The 23,087-nt window shown below is 43.6% G+C and overlaps 1 protein-coding gene across 1 annotated transcript in view; it reads right to left on the bottom strand.

Moving 5' to 3' along the window:
* Positions 1–14,429: 14,429 nt before the first annotated feature.
* The window catches only part of LOC138795943 (ubiquitin carboxyl-terminal hydrolase 15), a 74,563-nt gene continuing 65,905 nt past the window's right edge, over positions 14,430–23,087 (bottom strand). Inside the window, exons 22-23 of the transcript XR_011363692.1 lie at positions 19,731–19,887; positions 14,430–14,776 (exon numbers count right to left, since the gene is read on the bottom strand). The gene's annotated coding sequence lies outside the window, so the exon portion shown is untranslated. The remainder of the gene's footprint in view (positions 14,777–19,730; positions 19,888–23,087) is intronic.

A 23,087-nucleotide genomic window follows, 5' to 3' on the forward strand; every position in this document is an offset into this window, starting at 1 on the left:
ATCTGTCAGTATGTGTTTAAACTGTTAGAGATTATAAAAATACTAGAAGAAACCCATGTGACTACAGCAGGATCATGGCTACAAACACCATGCCCTTGGTCCCTTGGACAGATTGTAACCCTTGGCCTTAAGCAACAGAGCAAACCACTGTGACACTATAATGCAATCATGTGTATGTCTTCCTGCATTTGACCATTAAAATACCATTAAAATTACCATTAAAATTATTTATCTACAATGAATTCAAAAAGACTTTAGACTATTATTATTTTTTCACATTTTGCTACTTGGTGTCTTTGTGCTAAAAAACAAAACAAAACAAGTTTCTTCTCTGATTTCTCTTGATCATCTTTGAGATGTTTCTACACCTCGATTGGCATTTACTAAGGTAAACACAGCACTACTTTCTTTAGGAATGTTTGATGCCAGCAGACTAGATCAAAGCCCCAGACATATAACAAAACAGCAAGTTTTATATAGTATATATTAACAGTCACTTTATTATGATCATTATTATGATCTACTTTCAATAGCTGCAGCAAGTAGCTCATGAAAGAAGTCACGTGGTGTGACCTGGCTTGGTGGGTATATAGTGAAACTGCACACATATCACTTTTTTCTGCCATTGGTAAAAGGGGCAACTTTTCAGAGTTGCAAAAAGGAATGATTATTGGCTTTCAGACCAAGGATTGCAGTATTTCTGAAACCAATCGGTTTTTAAACTGTTGGTTCACTGCTCTGGTAAAAGTGTATCTGGTAACTGTGGAGCGCCACATGCTATTGATGTGAAAGTTGAACGCTAACTATGGTGAGTGAGGGTGGACGGATTCTACAGTGGAGCAGCCCACTGCCAATATTAACCAGGAGGCTACCAGACGTGGGTCTGAACCTTTAATAAAAAAAAAAAGTTGAATCGGCAGAAAACGCTTCAATTTTCACAACTATTTTGGAATTGGATAGTCACTTATTGGCAAAAGGTTGTCTTCTCTTCACAATTTCTGCTTCATTGAACAGATGGATATCGGTGAGTCGGGTGAGAAACATCAGAGAACAAACACCTAATTTGGGCATAAATCCATCCTAGCAGGTCATGTACACCCATGTATACAAGGAAAACAATGATCCAGCACTTGCGACGAACGTTGCCTTTATTTTTCATTGCAAATCAAGCATGTGATACACCATAGTGCAGGGACCCCACAGGATTCAGACGCGTTTTGAGCGCATGCGCACTCTTGTTCACTGATGATCCCACCCCACTGCATTCCTTCCTAAATACCTTACAGCCAGGTGATTTAAATAACAGAGGAAGTGAATAAATGAACATATGGTGTGCTGTTAGTGTAGCCACCACTCTCAGCACTTCCATTTACAAAATACATATGTACAAAAGTAAACAGTAAAAACATTTTCGGATAAACAGACAGCCGAATAAGAGATGGACATAATGGTAATAGATGATAAATCTACATATTCTTAGGATACCAATAGATGTATACATAGAGACATGGATGTAAAAACATCCATACAGTTAAAATTGCAACAATCTTTGTTTATATTTATATAAGTGCATATGCATACTGTATGTCCCTGTATAAATCCTGAGCAATTCCAAAACATACCTGTTATATACTGATAAGTAAATGTTATAATAAGATATGTATGGACAGTGGAAAATACACACCAACTGACTATGGAGTCACCATATAGAAAAGACGCTGTGCATTGCATAAGTGTGAACACGGGGCATATTAACAAACACAACATGATTGAAATTACACCTAAAAACACATAACTAATAAAAATGGTAAATGTATGTGTGTATGTCCGAGGGAAACTAGAAGGCAGCAACTGATGATATAAATAAAATTAATAATGGAATAATAACTCCCGAAGTATATTCATGCCCTCAGGGGCACGTGTGCCCAACATAAATTGCCAAAAAGCTTCCCGGTCTCGCAATCGTTTGTGTATATTACCCCCTCTTGCTAAAGGCATGATTTTTTCAATGCCATAAATTACAAATGGTTTACAGTTAGAATGGTGACAGTTGATGAAATGTAATGATGCACCTGATTTGTTTCTTATTGGATTCCCGGTAATGTCATTGAGATGTTCCAGAGCACGGACCTTTAATTTTCTGCTGGTGCAACCAACATATTTGATCTTACACAATGTACACTCAATGACATATACCACATGTGTGGAGTTACAATCCATATGTTGTTTAATGGGAAAATGTCTGGTGTTGGAATTATTGCAAAATGTACTGCAAACTTTAGCAAACGTACAAGTGCGGCACGGATAAGTACCACACTTGAAAAATCCAAGTCGTTGTAACCATGTCGGGGACCTCTTATCTGATAGAACCAAACTGGGAGACAGTATGTCCCCAAGGGTTTTGGCCCTTTTGGGGACAACTGCACAACCCTGAGCCAGTAATTCCGACAACTTATCATCCTCCTGCAAAATATGAATATGTTTCTTAATGATGTATTTTATACTATTAAAAAGCGGAGTATATGTAAGTGACAGTACTGGTTTGGAACAATTTTTTTTTTGTTGTTTGTTAACTGTTGGTTTATGTTTAGATTGAATTAATGTAGAACGATCTTTCCTGGTGACTATGCTCCGTGCTCTGCTGCAATGGAAGTTAGAATAACCTCGAGTTTTGAGTCTATCCTCCAAATTGCAGACCTCCTGCTCAAAAGTGTCACTATTGGTACAATTCCTCTTGATACGGGTCATACGGGTCATTTCATTTTAAAGGTCCGTGCTCTGGAACATCTCAATGACATTACCGGGAATCCAATAAGAAACAAATCAGGTGCATCATTACATTTCATCAACTGTCACCATTCTAACTGTAAACCATTTGTAATTTATGGCATTGAAAAAATCATGCCTTTAGCAAGAGGGGGTAATATACACAAACGATTGCGAGACCGGGAAGCTTTTTGGCAATTTATGTTGGGCACACGTGCCCCTGAGGGCATGAATATACGTCGGGAGTTATTATTCTATTATTAATTTTATTTATATCATCAGTTGCTGCCTTCTAGTTTCCCTCGGACATACACACATACATTTACCATTTTTATTAGTTATGTGTTTTTAGGTGTAATTTCAATCATGTTGTGTTTGTTAATATGCCCCGTGTTCACACTTATGCAATGCACAGCGTCTTTTCTATATGGTGACTCCATAGTCAGTTGGTGTGTATTTTCCACTGTCCATACATATCTTATTATAACATTTACTTATCAGTATATAACAGGTATGTTTTGGAATTGCTCAGGATTTATACAGGGACATACAGTATGCATATGCACTTATATAAATATAAACAAAGATTGTTGCAATTTTAACTGTATGGATGTTTTTACATCCATGTCTCTATGTATACATCTATTGGTATCCTAAGAATATGTAGATTTATCATCTATTACCATTATGTCCATCTCTTATTCGGCTGTCTGTTTATCCGAAAATGTTTTTACTGTTTACTTTTGTACATATGTATTTTGTAAATGGAAGTGCTGAGAGTGGTGGCTACACTAACAGCACACCATATGTTCATTTATTCACTCCCTCTGTTATTTAAATCACCTGGCTGTAAGGTATTTAGGAAGGAATGCAGTGGGGTGGGATCATCAGTGAACAAGAGTGCGCATGCGCTCGAAACGCGTCTGAATCCTGTGGGGTCCCTGCACTATGGTGTATCACATGCTTGATTTGCAATGAAAAATAAAGGCAACGTTCTTCGCAAGTGCTGGATCATTGTTTTCCTTGTATACATTGGCACACACCAGCCAGGTGTGGATCCGGAGCACTGAAGAGTGCCAACAATCGGTGAGCTGATTATCTTACTTTCACATGTACACCCATACAGGCTTCAACCGATGCCGCATGCTGTGCAGGACGAGGCTAATGCCCCTACGTCCCTTACTGCAGGAGCTCTTCCTGGGGTTGATCGCACAGCTGCAATTATTGGCTACCTGGAGGTCTGCATGTAGGCTGCTGCATCCCTGTGGCTGGTGTGACTCCCTGGATGGCACCCACAGTCGATAAACAGGCCGGCTCCCCGACCAGAGCACCACCAGGTGAACCGGCTGCAGCAGATATTGGGTGATGACTGGAGTGGGGGAGGGGGCCACCACATGAGACAGAAGAATGACGAGCTGGCTCCTTGACCACCACCTCACCAGGAGAGCCGGCCACAGCAGGAGACAGATGACGACTGGAGGAAGGTGGCCGCAAGCATGCCACCGAGACCTCCCCCACTCCACTGAGCCTGACCACTTACGTGGATTCCTCCCCGACTGGGACCTGTGGCCTGAGGCAGTCAATGGCTGGTTCCAGCCTGAAGGGTCCCCTCTGCTGATTCCAGGCTCAGCCGCACCGGCGGGCATGAGCGCCGGGAGCTCCGCTTCCGCCAGGGGGGGGAGAAGGAGGGAGAGGGGACAGGGAACTTACAGTAGCCGTCCCCGACCCCTGAGGGACCCTCTCTGTCCGTGGAACCAGCAGGAAACATCAGTGCTGACCATACCTGCTCCTCAAACCAGGCCAGGGCCCCGCAGGAGGCGGCTGCCCAACAAACATTCAGCAGCAGCTCCTGGAGCGACATGGTGAGCTGCACACTGCCCAGCTGTACTCTGTTCCTTCATACGCAGGACATGTGAGGAGGAACAGAGTACAGTCGGGCAGTGTGCAGCTCACCATGTCACTCCAGGAGCTGCTGCTAAATCTTTGTGAGGCAGCCACCTCCTGGGAGGGCAAGAGAGGACCTATTTATGCACTACTAACCCCCCAACCCCTATCAACTCCAGCGTTTTTCTAAAAACACGCCTCAAGCTAGTCCTCTTCTTGCTGTTTTTGCGTCATGGCGGCTGCGCGCTCTCATAGGGGTCATGTCCAGCCTTACTGGATTAAAAAAGCACAACAACTTTCTTGCAAAAGCAGCACCTCACCTTAGGTTATGTCCTTAGTCCATTCACTTCAATGGAACAGAGCTGCAAAACCAAATCCAAACGGAGGATAAGAGTGGTGCTGTTTCTAGAAGAAAGCAGCCATGTTTTTCTTAGCCTGAATAACCCCTTTAACCCCTTCACGTCAGTAAAATGTATATATACGTTCCTATTGCATATACCCCGTGCAGTAGGAATGTATATACGTTCCTGCTCTGACGGGCTCTGACGATCCCACTCTCATCTGACTGCAGCACCGGAGGTAATGAGAATCAGCTGCGATCCCGCAGCCGACCCTCATTAACCCCTTAGTGACCGCCGATACGGCGCACTAATGGGCCGGTGCCGTCGCTGTATTTCATCTCCCCCCACCCTGAATCCACGGTGGGGGGAGATGAAATAAGTAAAATCAGACCCCAGATCAGCCCCCCTAGTGCCCCAGTCACTAACCCCCCCTCCCCGCAGCGGCCATCAGATCCAAGATGGCCGCCGCCATCACTGTGAACAGACCTAAGTCTGTTCACAGTGATCAAAAAGAAAAAATGAATGAAAGCCCCATGCTCTCCGCCACCGGAGGTAGCGGAGAGCATGGGGCAGTGATCGAGGACCCCCCTGTGGGGTCCCGGTACAAGCGATCAGCAGTATATACTATATACCTGTTAGAAATGTGATTTTGCGCTCCTCAGTCCGTGCCGGGCGGCCTAGGAAGCGCTGAATTTCTGTCTGTGTTTGCACTGAATGAACTGTGTTTTACTTTCCAGCCACACCTACCTTGCCTGTCAGACTTCTGGCAGTGCAGGGGTTACTGCACTGCTAGATCTGTTCAGCTGAGCTTGGTGCTGGGATCAGGGCTGGTCCAATCAGCTGCTGGACCTAGTCTCTGATCCAGGATAAAAAGCAGTCAGATCCCTCAGTTCCCTGCTGGCTATTAGTTGTTACTAGTCCCAGCTCCCCTGCTCCTTTCCCAGCGTTCCCTGTCCTAATCCCCTTGCTATTGCTCTACCCGTGTTCTGACCTCTTGCCTGACATTTGACTATCCGCTCTCCTTCTGATTTTGTACTGCGTTGTCTGTTTGGTTTTGACCCTGCTAGTTGACTATCCTCTATTGTGTTTTGTTTGTCTGTCTACGTTTTGTGTATTCACCTACGCAGTGTAGGGACCGACTCCGTGGTTGTCCACGACCGTTTAGGGTCGACTGAGGCAAGTAGGCAGGTGACAGTAGGTGGGTTCAGATCTAGGGCCCACTGTCTTTTGTCTTGTCTACGCCTGCCTGTCATGACAGAATAGCCAGCCACTAAAAAAAAATAAAAATTTTTTTTTTTCTTTTGCGGATCATCATGGATCCTGTGAAAGCTCTGGTTGAGCAAATGCAAGGTCTGAACAGGCTAGTTCAGAATCTTGCAGAACAGGTGCAGGAGCAGGAGTCCACACCACGGCAAGTGACCATGACCGCGGCAATGCCTCTGGAACCTCCGATTCTGCTCCCCGAAAAATTTAAAGGGGACAGGAAGGCCTTCAGGATCTTCAAGGAAGGTTGCAAATTATTTTTTCGTTTACGTCCCCGCTCCTCAGGAGATGAAACCCAAAGAGTCGGCATTGTCATGTCTCTCTTGCAGGGTCTTCCTCAGGAGTGGGCTTTTTCGTTACCCCCTGATTCTATGGAATTATCTTCAGTGGACCAATTTTTTGATGCCCTGGGGTTACTATATGATGACCCAGACAGAACCGCTGTGGCAGAGCGACAGCTGACTTCTCTGCGACAGGGTAAGAGACCTGTAGAGGAGTACTGTGCATTATTCCGTCAGTGGTGTGTTCCTTCAGGGTGGAACGATCCAGCATTGAGGTGTCAATTTAGGATGGGGTTGTCTGACCAACTTAAGGACCTATTAGTGGTGTACCCTACCCCTGACACGTTAGAAGGGACTATGACATTGGCAATAAGGGTTGACAGGAGACTCAGAGACAGATGTGGGGAAAAGAGGGCCTCTGATGCTTCTAAATCTCTTTCTTTCCCTAACTCTACTCCTAAGTCTAATCCTTCTGTTCCTCTGTTGTCACAAGAAGACCCCATGCAACTAGGTGCTGCTGACACCCAGACCCGACGAGCTCTTCGGCTACAGCACAATCTCTGCCTGTACTGTGGCAAGTCTGGTCACTGAGTGAAAGAATGTCCATCCAGGCCTGGTCAACCGGCGAAAAGACTCCAGCGTCTGAGTGACTGTCGAGAGAGTCACTCAGGCGCACAGGTACCTCTAGAAAATAAGAACAAATTGATGTTGCCCATCTCGTTGTTTTTAGGTAATAAGTGTATTTCTGGGTATGCTCATGTGGATTCTGGAGCTTCTGCCAATTTTATTAGTTCTGCATTTTGGTCATGCTTGGGAATTTGCCCTCTTCTGCTTAAATGTCCATTAACTATTACTGGTGCTGATTTTACCCCTTTGGCCCGGGGTAAAATCCAGTACATCACTCCGCATCTTGAGGTGCAAATTGGATCAGTTCACAAAGAAAATCTTGATTTTCTGGTTATGGATAACTTATCCTCTGACATTATTTTGGGTTTGCCCTGGTTGGACCAGCATAATCCTGTGTTTGACTGGTCTAACAGGGAATTGATTAAATGGGGGCCAAATTGTGCTTCTCATTGTATTGTGCTGAATGTCACAGATTGTTCTCCTGTGGAGGGAGCAATTCCTGAGTTTTTATCTGACTTTTCTGATGTCTTTGATGAGAAGGCTGTGGAGGTGCTACCGCCACACCGACCTTATGATTGTGCGATTGACTTGATGCCAGGGTCCAAGTATCCTAAGGGAAGAATCTTCAATCTGTCTAGACCTGAGAGGGAGGCCATGCGAGAATATATCCAGGACAGCCTTCGCAAAGGTCACATTCGTCCCTCTTGCTCTCCCTTAGGGGCTGGGTTCTTTTTTGTGGGGAAAAAAGATGGTGGTCTTAGACCGTGCATTGATTATCGTGAACTAAACAAGATTACCATTAAGAACCAACATCCCCTTCCCCTAATTCCGGATCTATTCAATCAGATTGTGGGCGCCCAGTGGTTCTCAAAGATTGACCTACGTGGGGCCTACAATCTGATAAGAATAAGGGAGGGGGATGAGTGGAAAACTGCCTTTAATACGCCTGAAGGGCATTTTGAATATCTGGTTATGCCATTTGGGTTAAGCAACGCGCCGGCAGTTTTTCAACATTTTGTTAATGATGTTTTCCGTAAATATCTTGGGCAATTTTTAGTAGTTTATCTGGATGACATTTTAATCTTCTCTCCTGATTGGGCCTCACACATAGCTCATGTTCGTAAGGTTATGGAATTGCTCAGATTGAACCATCTGTACGCTAAACTGTCCAAATGCCAGTTCGGGATCCAAAAGGTCTCTTTTCTGGGTTACATTATCACCCCTAACTCCTTCTGTATGGACCCACTGAAGGTGGCTGCTATTGAGAAATGGGAACGACCTACTAGTCTAAAGGCCCTGCAACGATTTTTAGGATTTGCCAATTATTATAGAAAATTTATTAAAGGCTTCTCAGTCATTGCCAAACCACTGACTGACTTAACCAGAAAAGGAGCTGATCTTGTGAACTGGAGTCCCGAAGCTGTACAGGCATTTGGACAGTTGAAAAAATGTTTTTCTGAGGCCCCAGTGCTTATTCAGCCGGATTTAGATCAGCCATTCATCATCGAGGTAGATGCTTCAGAAGTGGGGGTTGGAGCGGTCCTCTCACAAGGTTCCGAGACCCTCACTAATCTTAGACCTGTAGCCTATTTTTCAAGGAAGTTCTCTAAAACTGAGTGTAATTATGACATTGGTAACAGGGAGTTGTTGGCCATTAAATGGGCCTTTGATGAGTGGAGACACTTCCTTGAAGGGGCTAAACATAAGATCAGGGTTTTAACTGATCATAAAAATCTCTTATACCTTGATAAAGCTAAGCGCCTTACTCCTCGACAGGCAAGGTGGGCGTTATTTTTTACCAGGTTCCATTTTGAAATTACCTTCCGTCCGGGTTCTAAGAATGTCCGAGCGGATGCTCTGTCTCGCAGCTTTGAGGCCAGCAATGCCCCCAGGGAAGAACCTGAGACTATTTTAGCACCAGGTGTGGTCGTTGCCACCCTCCAACCTGACCTTGCCGCCCAGGTGGTAGATTCACAATCCCTAGCCCCTAGGAACATCCCGGAGGGAAAACTCTTTGTACCCCCCAACCTTCGACTCAGAGTTCTTGAAGAGACCCACTGTTCAGTTTTAGCAGGTCACCCGGGCATTGCTGGCACAAAGTATCTGCTCTCACGGTATTATTGGTGGCCGTCTTGGGCCAGAGATACTAAACTGTTTGTTGAGGCCTGTGAGGTCTGTGCCAGGTCCAAGGTTCCTCGTAGATTACCTGAAGGTCTTCTACATCCTCTCCCTTTGCCTGAGAGACCCTGGACCCACATTTCAATGGATTTTATCACTGACTTGCCATCTTCAAAAGGGAAGACTGTTATCTGGGTCGTAACTGATAGATTTTCTAAAATGTGCCATCTGATTCCCCTTAAGAAACTCCCTAATGCACGTACGTTAGCATCTCTGTTCATCAATCACATTTTACGACTTCATGGGGTTCCAGAGAACATTGTGTCTGATAGAGGGGTGCAGTTTGTCTCTAAGTTCTGGAGGGAGTTCTGTGGTCGATTGGGGACTTCATTGGCATTTTCATCTGCCTTCCATCCTCAGACTAATGGGCAGACTGAAAGAGTCAACCAATCATTAGAACAATTTCTAAGATGCTTTGTTTCTAGTGCCCAGGACAAATGGAAGGAGTATTTGTCCTTGGCAGAATTCGCCCTCAATAATAGAGAAAATCATTCTATCAAAATGTCGCCGTTTTTCTGCAATTATGGTTTTAATCCGAGGTTTTCATCTGCGCATGCTGCTGAATCTGTTAACCCGTCAGCTGAAAAAACCTATAGAAGACTGTGCACAGTCTGGGCCCAAGCTCTTGAGAACTTGGTTAAAGCCCAGGAATTATCGAAAAAACAAGCTAACAAAAGACGCATATCTGGCCCAGAATACCTAGTGGGTGACAAGGTGTGGCTTTCCACCAAAAACTTGAAACTTAGGGTTCCGTCTGGAAAACTGGCACCCAAATACATTGGGCCATATGTCATCACTGAGATAATTAACCCTGTTTCTTTCAGGTTGCAATTGCCAAGAGTCATGAAAATTCATAATGTGTTCCATAAGGCTCTATTGAAAAGGTATATCACTCCTGTGTTGCCGTCTATTCCTCCAGATCCCCTGGTCATTCAAGGGGAGCTTGAGTTTGAAATTGAGAAAATTCTGGACTCTCGCCGGGTGCAGAACTCCGTTCAATACCTCATTCATTGGAAGGGGTTCGGCCCGGAAGAACGGACTTGGGTGGCAAGCCGAGATGTCCACGCTCCCCGTCTCATTAGACAATTTCATAATTGTAACCCCTCTAAGCCTCGTCCTTTGAGTGAGGGTCCTGAGGCCCCTCATAAGAGGGGGGGTACTGTTAGAAATGTGATTTTGCGCTCCTCAGTCCGTGCCGGGCGGCCTAGGAAGCGCTGAATTTCTGTCTGTGTTTGCACTGAATGAACTGTGTTTTACTTTCCAGCCACACCTACCTTGCCTGTCAGACTTCTGGCAGTGCAGGGGTTACTGCACTGCTAGATCTGTTCAGCTGAGCTTGGTGCTGGGATCAGGGCTGGTCCAATCAGCTGCTGGACCTAGTCTCTGATCCAGGATAAAAAGCAGTCAGATCCCTCAGTTCCCTGCTGGCTATTAGTTGTTACTAGTCCCAGCTCCCCTGCTCCTTTCCCAGCGTTCCCTGTCCTAATCCCCTTGCTATTGCTCTACCCGTGTTCTGACCTCTTGCCTGACATTTGACTATCCGCTCTCCTTCTGATTTTGTACTGCGTTGTCTGTTTGGTTTTGACCCTGCTAGTTGACTATCCTCTATTGTGTTTTGTTTGTCTGTCTACGTTTTGTGTATTCACCTACGCAGTGTAGGGACCGACTCCGTGGTTGTCCACGACCGTTTAGGGTCGACTGAGGCAAGTAGGCAGGTGACAGTGGGTGGGTTCAGATCTAGGGCCCACTGTCTTTTGTCTTGTCTACGCCTGCCTGTCATGACAATACCGCTGATCGATTGTGCCATGTGCCGCCGGCACTTTTTATCCCCTGTCACCATAAATGATTGGTGACGGGATAAAAAGTGATGTGTCCGTCCCCCAAGTCGCCCCCTACCCCCCCAGTCACCCCCCCTACCCCATATACTCACCTGATCCTGGGAAGTCCTTCCTCCTCGGCGTCCTGGCTGGTTATGAAGTGCGCATGCGCTCCAGAATCAGCCAGCTCTGAAAATGTAAAGTGACAGAGACCAATTTGGTCTCTGTCACTGAACTATGATTACTGTGATAGAAAATCACACGTAATCACACGTTGCCTCTAACCACCGCACGTTGCCAGTGACCCTTCCAGATTGCCTGTAACCACCCCAAATTACATGTACCCACCCCAGATTACCTATAAGCACTTCAGTTTATCCGTAACAATCCTAGATTGTCTGTAACCCCCCCAGGTTGCCCGTAACCACCGAAGGTTGCGCATAACCACCCCAGCTTGCCCGTAATCATGCCAGATTACATGTAACCCCTCAGATTGCACGCAACCACCGCAGGTTGCCTCTGACCACCGCACATCGCCTCTGACCACAGCACCTTGCCACTGACAACCGCACCTTGCCTCTAACCACCCCAAATTGCCAATGACCCCCTCCGGATTGCCCGTAACCACGCCAGATTACAGGTACCCACCGCAGATTACCTATAAGGACTTCAGTTTATCCGTAACCACGTTGCCCGTAACCAGCCCAGGTTGCCTCTAACCACCCCAGGTTGCCTGTAACTAACCCAAGTTTCTTGTAACCACCCCAGGTTGTCCGTAACCACCCTCGATTGTCCGTAACCACCCCAGATTGTCCTTAACCACCCCACGGTGCCCGTAACCACCCCATGTTTCCCGTAACCACAGCAGGTTGCCTGTAACCACCCTAGATTGTCTGTAACCACAGCAGGTTGTCCGTATCCACCCCACATTGCCCGTAAACAGCCCAAGTTGCCTCTAACCACCCCAGGTTGCCTGTAACTAACCCAAGTTTCTTGTAACCACCCCAGGTTGCCTCTAACCACCCCAGGTTGCCTCTAACTACCCCAGGTTGCCTGTAACTAACCCAAGTTTCTTGTAACCACCCCAGGTTGCCTCTAACCACCCTAGGTTGCCTCTAACCACACCAGGTTGCCTGTAACTAACCCAAGTTTCTTGTAACCACCCCAGGTTGCCTCTAACCACCCCAGGTTGCCTGTAACTACCCCAGGTTGCCATAACCACAGCAGGTTGCCTGTGACCACCCCATGTTGACCGTAACCACCTCCAGATTACCCGTAACCACCCCAGACTGTTCGTAACCACCTTCAGATTACCCATACCCACCCCAGACTGTCCGTAACCACCCCACATTACCTGTAATTTCATTTTTTTAAATTTTATTTTAGTAACTGCACTATTCTAATAACCATTACTGGCTGCGGTTTTGCTCCAGCAAATTGGCACTCCTTCCCTTCTAAGCCCGGCTGTGTGCCCATACAGTGGTTTATGCCCACATATGCGGTACCATTCTACTCAGGAGAACCTGCATTACATATATTGGGGTGAATTTTCTCCCCTGTTCCTCTATTATTAGAAAAATTTGAGTTTTTCATTTTTACTGTCTACTTTTGAATACTTTCCTCTAATACCTGTGGGGTCAAAATGCTCACCACACCCCAAAATGAATTCTTTGAGGGGTGCACTTTCCAAAATGGGGTGACTTATGGCGAGATTTTACTCCGCTGGCACTACAGGGGCTCTACAAATGCACCTGGCGCTCAGAAACTACTTCAGAAAAATCTGCACGGAAAATGCTAATTGGCGCTCCTTCCCTTCTGAGCCCCGCTGTGTACCCATACAGTGGTTTATACCCACATATGGGGTACCGTTCTACTCAGGAGAACCTGCGTTGCAGGTTTTGGGGTGAATTTTCTCTCCTGTTTCTCGTGAAATTGAGAAATTTCAAACCAAAGGAACATATTATTGGAAAAATTTTAGTTTTTCATTTTTACTGTCTACTTTTGAATACTTTCCTCTAATACCTGTGGGGTCAAAATGCTCACCACACCCCAAAATGAATTCCTTGAGGGGTGCACTTTCCAAAATGGGATGACTTATGGCGAGATTTTACTCCGCTGGCACTACAGGGGCACTGCAAACGCACCTGGCGCTCAGAAACTTCTTCAGCAAAATCTGCATTGAAAAAGCTAATTGGCGCTCCTTTCCTTCTGATCCTCGCTGTGTGCCCATGCAGTGGTTTATGCCCACATATGAGGTACCTTTTTACTCAGGAGAACCTGCGTTACAATTTTTGGGGTACTTTTTTTCTCTTGTTCCTCGTGAAATTGAGAAATTGCAAACTAAACGAATATATTATTGGAAAAATTCGAGTTTTTCATTTTTACTGTCTAATTTTGAATACTTTCCTCTAACACCTGTGGGGTCAAAATGCTCATCCTACCCCAAGATGAATTCTTTGAGGGGTGTACTTTCCAAAATGGGGTGACTTATGGGGTTTTTTCTCTCTGCTGACACTACAGGGGCTCTGCAAACGCACCTGGCGCTCGGAAACTTCTTCAGCAAAATCTGCAATGGAAAAGCTAATTGGCGCTCCCTTCCTTCTGAGCCCGGCTGTGTGCCCATACAGTGGTTTACGCCCACATATGGGGTACCGTAGTACTCAAGAGAACCTGTGTCACAAATTTTGGGGTGCTTTTTCTCTCATGTTCCTTTTGAAAATGAAAAACTTTAATGTAAACGTATATATTATTGGAAAATTTTAATTTTTCAATTTTTTACGGCCTAATGGTGAATACTTTCCTCCAGCCCCTGTAGGATTAAAATGTTCATTATACCCCTAGATTAATTTTTTAAGGTGTGTAGTTTCCAAAATGGGGTCACTTATGGGGGTTTCCAGTATGCAAACCTCCTAAATCAACTTAAAAAAAGAACTGGTCCCTAAAAAAATCAGTTTTGGAAATTTTCACGAAAATGTGGTAATTTGCTGATAAATTTCCTGTAACACCGTAAAAAAGTAAAATATGTTTATGAAATGAAGCCAAAATAAAGAGGACATATCGGTAATGTGACTTAGTAACTAATTTATGTGATACGACTTTCTTTTTTTAGAAGCAGAGAATTTCAAAGTTCATAAAATGCTAATTTTTTTTTATTTTTCATGATATTTTGATGTTTTTCACAAAAAACACACAAAGTAGTGACCAAATTTTGTGACGGAAAAACAATCTCAGAATCGCTAGCATACGTTAAAGCATCACTGAGCTATAAGCGCATAAAGTAAGACAGGTCAGATTTTGAAAAATGAGCCTGGTCTTTTAGGTGCAAATAGGCTTGGTCTTGAAGGGGTTAATGACCAATCTAAGTTCCACTGCTGTGTAATGAAAACAGAAAAGCATAAGAGAGCAAAAACTGTATCCCTTGTAAATAGTAGCAAACATTGTCTGGTTAGATGAATCCAGATTTCTTGGGCATCATACTGATGGGAGGGTTAGAATTTTGAGTGGATTAACCCTTCCTGTCAGGTGTCAAGCGATCAGACTGGTGAAGGTCTCTGATACCTCTGGGCGGACACTTGCACAGTGGCCAACAAAGTTAGTTTATTCATGTCAGCTGTTTAACCTATGGAAAAAGGACACTTTCAAGAGAACAATGCAGCATGCCACTGGGGTAGTATAGTCATAGAATTATTCCAGGAACAATAGGTTTTCCTTGCTTCCCTGCCCTTCACAGTTCCCAGCTCTTAATCCTATAGATCATCTCTGGGACACCATAGAACAGGCTGTTCAGAACATGTCAGCATATCTAATGTGCATCAACTGTAAAGCAATCCTGTCTGAATGGTCCAGTATTCCTGTAGAATGATTTCAACACCTAGTGAAATCTAATCCATGACATGCTGCGGTTCATGAGGTCCAACATGCTCTTAGATTGGTGTCTAATAACAAGGCAATTCAGTGTATGGGTACTTTGATCCATAGGCTTTGCTGATGCTCTTATTAGGAATTTCCTAAAAGCTTTTTGATGGCTCCTGCTGGGTCAGACAGGGAAACAGAAGTAAGGGCAAAGTAATCAGTAGGCTGGAAAAATAGTGCAGCAAACTTTATAGAGCTATGTAGCTGTAGCTAGCAACGTGGCAGTGCACACCTCTGCACATGAAAGAATATACAGTGGTTTAAGAGTAACTTGGATTGAGAGAGTTTTGCAAGAACAGCTCACAGTTTTTCAAAATTGCAACTTGGATTAAGAGCATTGCTTTGGTTTAAGAGCTCCCTGTACTGGGTGGGATGGGGAGTGGGGGAGGGGCATGTTCTGCATAACGAGGTCTACAGCACTGTACTCTGACCCAAGAAGTCTCCTTCACCTTTCAGATCATAGCAGATCCACTTCAGACTGGGGCTTGCATCAGGGGACAAGACTGTGGAGGTAATCTCTTCCTAGCTGTAACCCCTCTCTCCCTGGACAGAGAGTACTGCATGTATGTGTCCACATATACCCTGCTCGCTCTTTCATACTCCCTGCAGTCTCTGTCAGCCCTTGTGTTTCCCATCCTCTCCATTCCTGCTATAATCTGCCTGCGCTTACACTCAGCTATACACACTGCTGCTATAATGTGCATGCACTTACACTCAGCTATACACACTGCTGCTGGAATGTGCCTGCACTTACACTCAGCTATACACAGTGCTGCTATAATGTGCCTGCACTTACACTCATGCAAAACTCTGTGATTCTCACTTCCTGGCCCATGCTGAATCACACAGACCTCTGACAGCAGCCCTGTTTCTCTAGTCTAGTCTGTTGTACTACGCTACTGCATTATGGGGATCTGCAGGTCCTTCTTGTATGTACAAACTGCTGCTGTTTTTTCAGGTTTATGCACTTACTATACATTATACTCCATATGCTGATTGCTATATTGTACAGTAACTTATAATATGACACTTTCAGCTGTTTCTCATTGTTTGTTTCATTTGTTCTACATGTTATTCAGAATAAAAAATTATTTGGTTTGATTTAAGAGTCGATATGGATTACAAGCACGGTCCCGGAACAAATTATGCTAGTAATCCAAGGCACCGCTGTATAGTCAGAAACAACATGGATATTTATTGTATCAAAAAGACTTCTGTATGTAAAGTGTAAGCCATGGACAGCGCCATTTTAATTTTTTCCGCAGGATATGAACACATGCAACCCATTTATTTAAAAAACATTCTGAGGTACAAAGCATACTATAAAAGTACAAGTTCCAAAAGAAAATATTGTCTTGCAGCCATTGTAAATATAATTGCTTTACAGCTGCAGTAATGTAATAATGTACGCCTGGATCGACTCACACAATCTTCTGACCTACCCTTTGAACTGCTGCCTGGGAAAATTTTACTGGCTACTCTACAATTTAGTCCGTAAAGTTTTTATGGAATGGTAGGCAGCTCCTATTGATGCTGAAGTACTTGAAGGATCTGGTTAAACTCTTTGGAGTGACACAAGGGCCCAGATTTATCAAACTGTGTCAAACAGAAACTGGTGTAAACTGCCAATAGCAACTAATCACAACTCAGTTATTAGCTCTGCTAAAATGAAAGAGCTGTGATTGGCTGCTGTAGGCAGTTTACACCAATTTCATAAATCTGGGCCAAGGTGTTCTTTGCTAGTGTAAGTGTTAATATCTCCAACCAGTTAAATCAATAAATACAAGCAGTCTTGAGTTTATGTAAAAAAATAAATAAATAAAGGAGAAGGCCGGTGGATTATAAAAGCTGTCAGCAGGCAGGGGGGAAATTGATAACAAGTACTGACTTACCTCTCCCTGTGCCCACAGTGTGCAGCAGGACCCCCGCCGGAAGATATTCCTCCCCCCCCTCCCCTGCGGCCGGTCCTGCACCTCATTGCAGGCACGGGGAAAGGTAAGTTGGTATTTGTAATCAATTTCACCCCACCTGCTGCCGGCTTTTATAATCCGCCGTACTTCTCCTTTAACTAGGCTTGAATGTAGGAAGCAACGGGCAGGGTAAACGGTGCTCTGAGGGGCTGAGGAACGTCCCCAGTGCTCCACAAGTACTTATGTACATATTTCTTATTTTAAAACAACGGCCGTTATTTGTCATTAAATGGCGGCCATCCACTGAATTTCAACAGTGTGTGAACAGAGCCTTTCTGTGTTTTCAATCCACTCCTGGTTTTGGTTGCAAAATACTGACCAAAATACTGTGTGGGAAGATAGCCTTAATGCCCTATACCCCGTTTTCAGCAGTCTTATATTGAAACTGCTGGTGACAGGTTTCCTTTAAGCTCTCTATGAAGGTATGCCAGGTTCTGGACTGGGGGAACAGTTGAAGAGGAGCGGGAGCAGATAATGTACATAGGTTATGGTCAGATGTGTGAATCTGCAACCTACGATTACATGAAATACCAAAACCGTAGCTTGATTTTCTCCCACCCACAGGAAAGGTTTATCCTAGTGCTCTAGCTTTGTATCTAAATACCCTTACCAAGGCAAAGTTGCTTCTCGATGCACCCTTTGACACCCCCCGAGGTAAGACTCAAAAATACACAGCTCAGCTGTGTATTATAAACTCATGTTATTATTTAAAAAAAAAAAAAAAAAAAAGGATTTAAAAGGGGTATCCTCTTTGGTTAATCCCTTTTTGTTTAATAGGGTCATTGAACTGATTATAGAATGCATTGCTGCTAGGAGCCCATTGATCAACTTTAGGGTGGTTTCACATGTATCGGTATCACAGAGGATTTCGCACTGCGAGTTCAGCAGTGAAATCTGCTGTTGTTACTGGTACTGTCAGTTTGCATAGGTTTACATACTTGCAGCAGAATTTTCATTCAGCAGCTAGTATGTAAAGCTCCATCCCCTTAACCTGTCGTGGACCGGTTAATACTTTACCCGCCTGCTTCTGTGGCTTCCACTGATTGTCTGAGTCGGATGTCAGGGAGCCGTGAGCCACCGAAGCAGACTGGAGTATGGACATGTAAAATATTTACCAGGCCATGGCGGGTTAAGGGGGATGGGGTGCTTTACATACTAGCCTTGAAATGAAAATTCCGCTGCGTGCACCTAATCCTATTCAAACTGACAGTACTGGGAATAACACTAGATTTCGTTGTGGAACTCGCAGCATGAAATCCGCTGCGATTCTGGTACGTGTGAACCGTACCTTAGGCTATGTTCCCATGTAGTAAGACACCGGCCGTTTCGTGACCCGCCTGGGTCACGAAACGGCAGTACCATGCCCCCTCAGTTCTGAACGGGTTAAACATTACACCATACTTTCTCACGAGGTTATGGATTTAGATTTTTAGAATCTTCTTCACTTGAATAAAAGTCCCTAAACATCTACAAAATTTAACGGAGAAGTCCCATCAAATTCAAAAAGGCAGGCAGGCAGTGGCGTGCGGTAAAATAATAAACAAGTAAAGTCACCTGATCCCAGGCCTCTGTAACGCCGCTCCCATGTCCTGCTGACAGCCGCCAGTTGTAATTTTCGTCTGGAAACTGCCCCAGTCACTGATTGGCTAAGCAGGCAATCACTTAGCTGGACTTGAGTGGTGCTACAGGGCACGAGGATAGGTAAGTTTACATTTTTATTTTCCTACACTCCCCTGCCTTCCCCTTTTTGAATTTGGTGGGACTTCTTTAAAGGGTAATTACAATCTTTAGGAGGCGGCAGGATACGCAATAAAAATAACCTGCCGCTGCTCTCCCGAAGCAGGTGCATGGTAGATGCGGATTTCTTTCAGCAGCTTCCTGCAATTGAATCAACTGCACTGCTGGAAGAAATCTGTATGTGGCATATGCCTGCATCAGAAGTGCAGCAGCAGGTTTTTTTATAGTGTATCCTGACGCCCACTAAAGGTCATAGTTACCCATAGTACCCACAATCCCAACCCCAAACCATTTGTATAGCTGCTTTTTCTCCAAGATCTGTCCTGAGGTCTTTTAAACTTGCAGCCCTGTGTCAAATTGGCGTGGCCTAGAGTATCTGTGCCCTAGGCTTTCAATGCCTCTCCTTCCCTCCTCCCCACCCTCTTCTTCATTAGGAATGCCACTGACAGGATTTTTACTATTCATCACCTGTCTGAACAGGTGCACAGGTGCCTTAATGATCCAACACATGTGCATTGTTCACACAGGTGTTGAAAAGAAGAAATCCTGCCTGGGGAATTCCTTATGGTGAAGAGGGCGGGGAGGAGGGGCGTTGCAATTCTAAGGCGCAGACGCTCTAGGCCACTCTAGTTGTTTTTAAGGACAATAACTGCATTACCTGCCGAACTGACCCCAGCACAGATCTTGGATTAAAAGCAGCTATCCGAAGGTACAAGTGGTTTGGGGGAGGGGGGGGGGGGTGTCAGATTGTGGGTACAGAGTCGCTTTAATGTTTGTAGTGTACTACCTTGTAACATAGTATAACAGTCTTTTAACACTTGTCTAGGATTTTGTCTCACTGTTCACCTGAAAGCAATCTTTCCAACACTCATCCAGGAGGCAGATGTGGGTTTAACTTAGTTGTGTTTGAGAAATGATTGACTTGTGTTTACTTTAAATAGAAAAGGGACTTACCAAAATAGATTTTATCCAACTCACTTTTTAAAATAATGTGCCATCTGGCAGGAGATAAAACTTGTCCATCCACTGTCAGCTCCTTCAGGTTATCACTTGCTCCACGCATCTATTCTGGGAACATTAGCGTAACCCATTGCAGTCCACTGGTCAGTTTCTAGTTGTGACAAAGGATTAACACAGCAGGTTAAATAAAAGACAAGACAACAAAACACAGCACGTCTTAGTGATACCATTTATAATTGGAATTAGCATTAGAATATATCACATATGTTAATAGTTGAAACCAAAGGTCTGAAAGTATATACATTTAGTATTGCCATAACTGTGGCGAACCATAAATAAAACTGCCATATTATTTATGTCGCAAGGCACATGCTGCAAAAAAACAACCGCAAAAGGCAACAGTAGAATTTCAGTTTTTAATATTCTCCACCCAATCTATTAGGAAATTATGGGTAGCCAGAAATAGTGCCAATAAAAACTACAACTTTGTAAAGGATAGGGTCTTCTATCTTTAGGTGATCAGCTCCTACTAATCGGCTGGTAATCCCCTATCCTATGGATAGAGTACAGCGGGCTGGGATTGGAATACCCCTTTTTAAGGTGTTTTCCGAGTCTACACATTAATGGCCTACACACAGGATACTAGAAAACCAGAAAACAGACACAACACTCCATAGTGCAGGATCAGTGGCGCTCAGAGAGAGACAGGAAGTGATAGAGTGACACCGGCACCAATCGTGTATAAGGTCACCAGCACCCAAGAGGCCGGTCTGGCCTGGAAACATGTTGTGCTCTACACTTTTTTCTTTTATTGTTTTAATAAATTGTTTTACCATATATTTTACCTGCCTTTGGAGTGGCTGTGCCTATTAACCTGTCCATAATAGGAGTGGAGGTCGGCATCAGTCTACCCACAGGATAGACCATTAATATTTGATTAGTGGAGGCAAATACCTAGCACTTAGCCAATTAGTTGCTCTACAGGGCTGCAATAGCTGGATTTGAACTATGAATGGAGATGGACCCAGTTGTTTTTGTTCATTGCATAGACACTGTGGCTGGTTACTGTAGCTTAGCTTCCCTTGCAGTGAACATGAGATGAGCTGCAGTCACTCGGCGCAGCCAGTGTGCTGTGAACAGAGTCAATACTTGCTTAGCTTATAATGCAGATACTGTATCACTGCGGCAGACTTGCAAGTATTGGCCCCCACAGATCAGATATGCTGAGCATAGGCCATCAATATGTGGAAACAGAAAACAAATACACACAAAGCCATGTTAATATGGTTGTCCCAATATATATTTTATAGTAAGAGAGTAACAGATGATCCTTGTACCATTACAAAAGTAAGCTGATACTCCTGAAATGGGTTTACCAACTAATTAGTATCTAAATTCATCACAGAAACATGTAGAGCCATTTCATCCCTCCAAATGAGGCAATTTTTACAGTATGTGCATGCATTTCTAGAAATAACTGCAAAAGTATCTGCGCATTTAAAGTTATCCTTGAGGGAGTAATACACTGTATTAAGGAATTTCTGATAAAATAAAAGTTGCCTTTCTTCTATTAATTTAAACACTATATTACGAGATTAAAACTAATGTTTATGAAATTGTAAAATATAGAGTTCTTTTATGATTTAAATACCATGAATTAAGAAAAAAAGATGTTGATAATGTTAAGAGTGGACTACGGGTGCATTTGAACAAACTGACAATTTTGTGACATGTTTTTGCCTTGAGAGTAACAGTAATCACAAATAGTTCCACATTACAGAAAAGAATCAGTACTGTGCAGGGACAGTGTCATCATTTTCGACGTATGACATTTTTGTATCTTCGTATGTTATAAAGAATTCTGGGTAGTGGCCTTTACTTGCAGTTGTCACTTCGGCAGCTCAGTGTTTTCTGTTCTAAGCACTGATGAGTTGGTATAATAAATGAGAACAGATGATAAATGGTCAGAGAAGACAGAATTTGTTCTTGTCCGAGTGTTGACAACAAATCAAAGAGCGATGTCACATGTTAGTGTACTGGTGTGAACATGAAATATGTGATATGCAGATACCATTTGCCAGCTGCTAAGAGAAGACACTCTTTTTATTCTTGCTTTCCTAATTTTCTGATAAAATTTTTTATCACTTAATATGTCCTTGGACAGTAATTTCACTTTAGACATTGACTAGAGATAAGCGAACTTGCGACCAATTGGCATTTAAATCCCGCCGCCTGGAAATCATAGATACAGCCCGAACTTTCAGCAAGTGTGTTCATCTCTAACGTTGATACAAAATGATAGAATTCAGAATATTTACCAAGTTGCTTCATCTTTCATCTTAGAGGAACTGATGCAATAAGTAAATTGCAATAGTGAACTTTTACTGTTAAGAGCATTTAACTATATAAGTATATAGATAACTTTGTTCAATATTTCATTGTTTTGTGTCTAAGGTTAATATAGTGACATACAAGAATTATTAAGGCTTTCTCTATTATAGTGACCAGACAAGTTACGTCATTTACATAAAAATAATCAAAGTATCCAATCATAACTCAAAATACTTTACTGATAACGTTCACTTGCAGTTTCCATCATTACAAACTCATAAAACGTAATGCAAAATCTCTCTTAAATATTAGAGATATAAACCTATTAAACACTGCCACATCCTGGGGAACATGAAAATGACAGTAAGTGTAAAATCCTTCAATCTGCATAGACCAAAATGAGAAATGTAGTCACAGGCATTAGATGAAGAGGATTGACATCTTTCTCCTAATGCACCATAGAGAGAATGTGATCAATAAGGAGAGATGGACTTCAGAATGTCATGGCAGATATTTCTGGGAGTCTATTATACGTCCATGCACGTGCTCAAAAAACGTCCACATCCCTCTCACAGCTTGCAGTACCACATACACTGAAATGAACTTTCACTTCACTGTGCACTAGGTATTATATTACTCTGAATATTTACAGAGAGCCTGTAGACAAAGTGGAACTACAGACTGATGTAAAAGCAAGAAATCCCCAATGTTGCCGTAATAAAATATATCATAAGGCTATGTTCACACAACGTAATTTTTTAGTAAAGAACGGACGCTGATTGCAACAGAATCAGCGTCCGTTCTTTACTGCAGGAGCGGCATTGCATTGAAGTCATTGCAATGCTGCCCGCTGTGTTCACACAGCGTTACATTAACGCCAGTTCTTTAGAACGGGCATTAAAATAATGTACCTGCCTATTATTTCTGGACACTGTACATCGTCCAACGTAATAGCGGCCACACATTACGTTGATGTGAATGGCTAATTGATTTGCGGCACACCCGATGGTACCAACACAC

This window comes from Dendropsophus ebraccatus, chromosome 1 (assembly GCF_027789765.1).
Source record: "Dendropsophus ebraccatus isolate aDenEbr1 chromosome 1, aDenEbr1.pat, whole genome shotgun sequence".
Classification (NCBI taxonomy): Eukaryota; Metazoa; Chordata; class Amphibia; order Anura; family Hylidae; genus Dendropsophus; species Dendropsophus ebraccatus.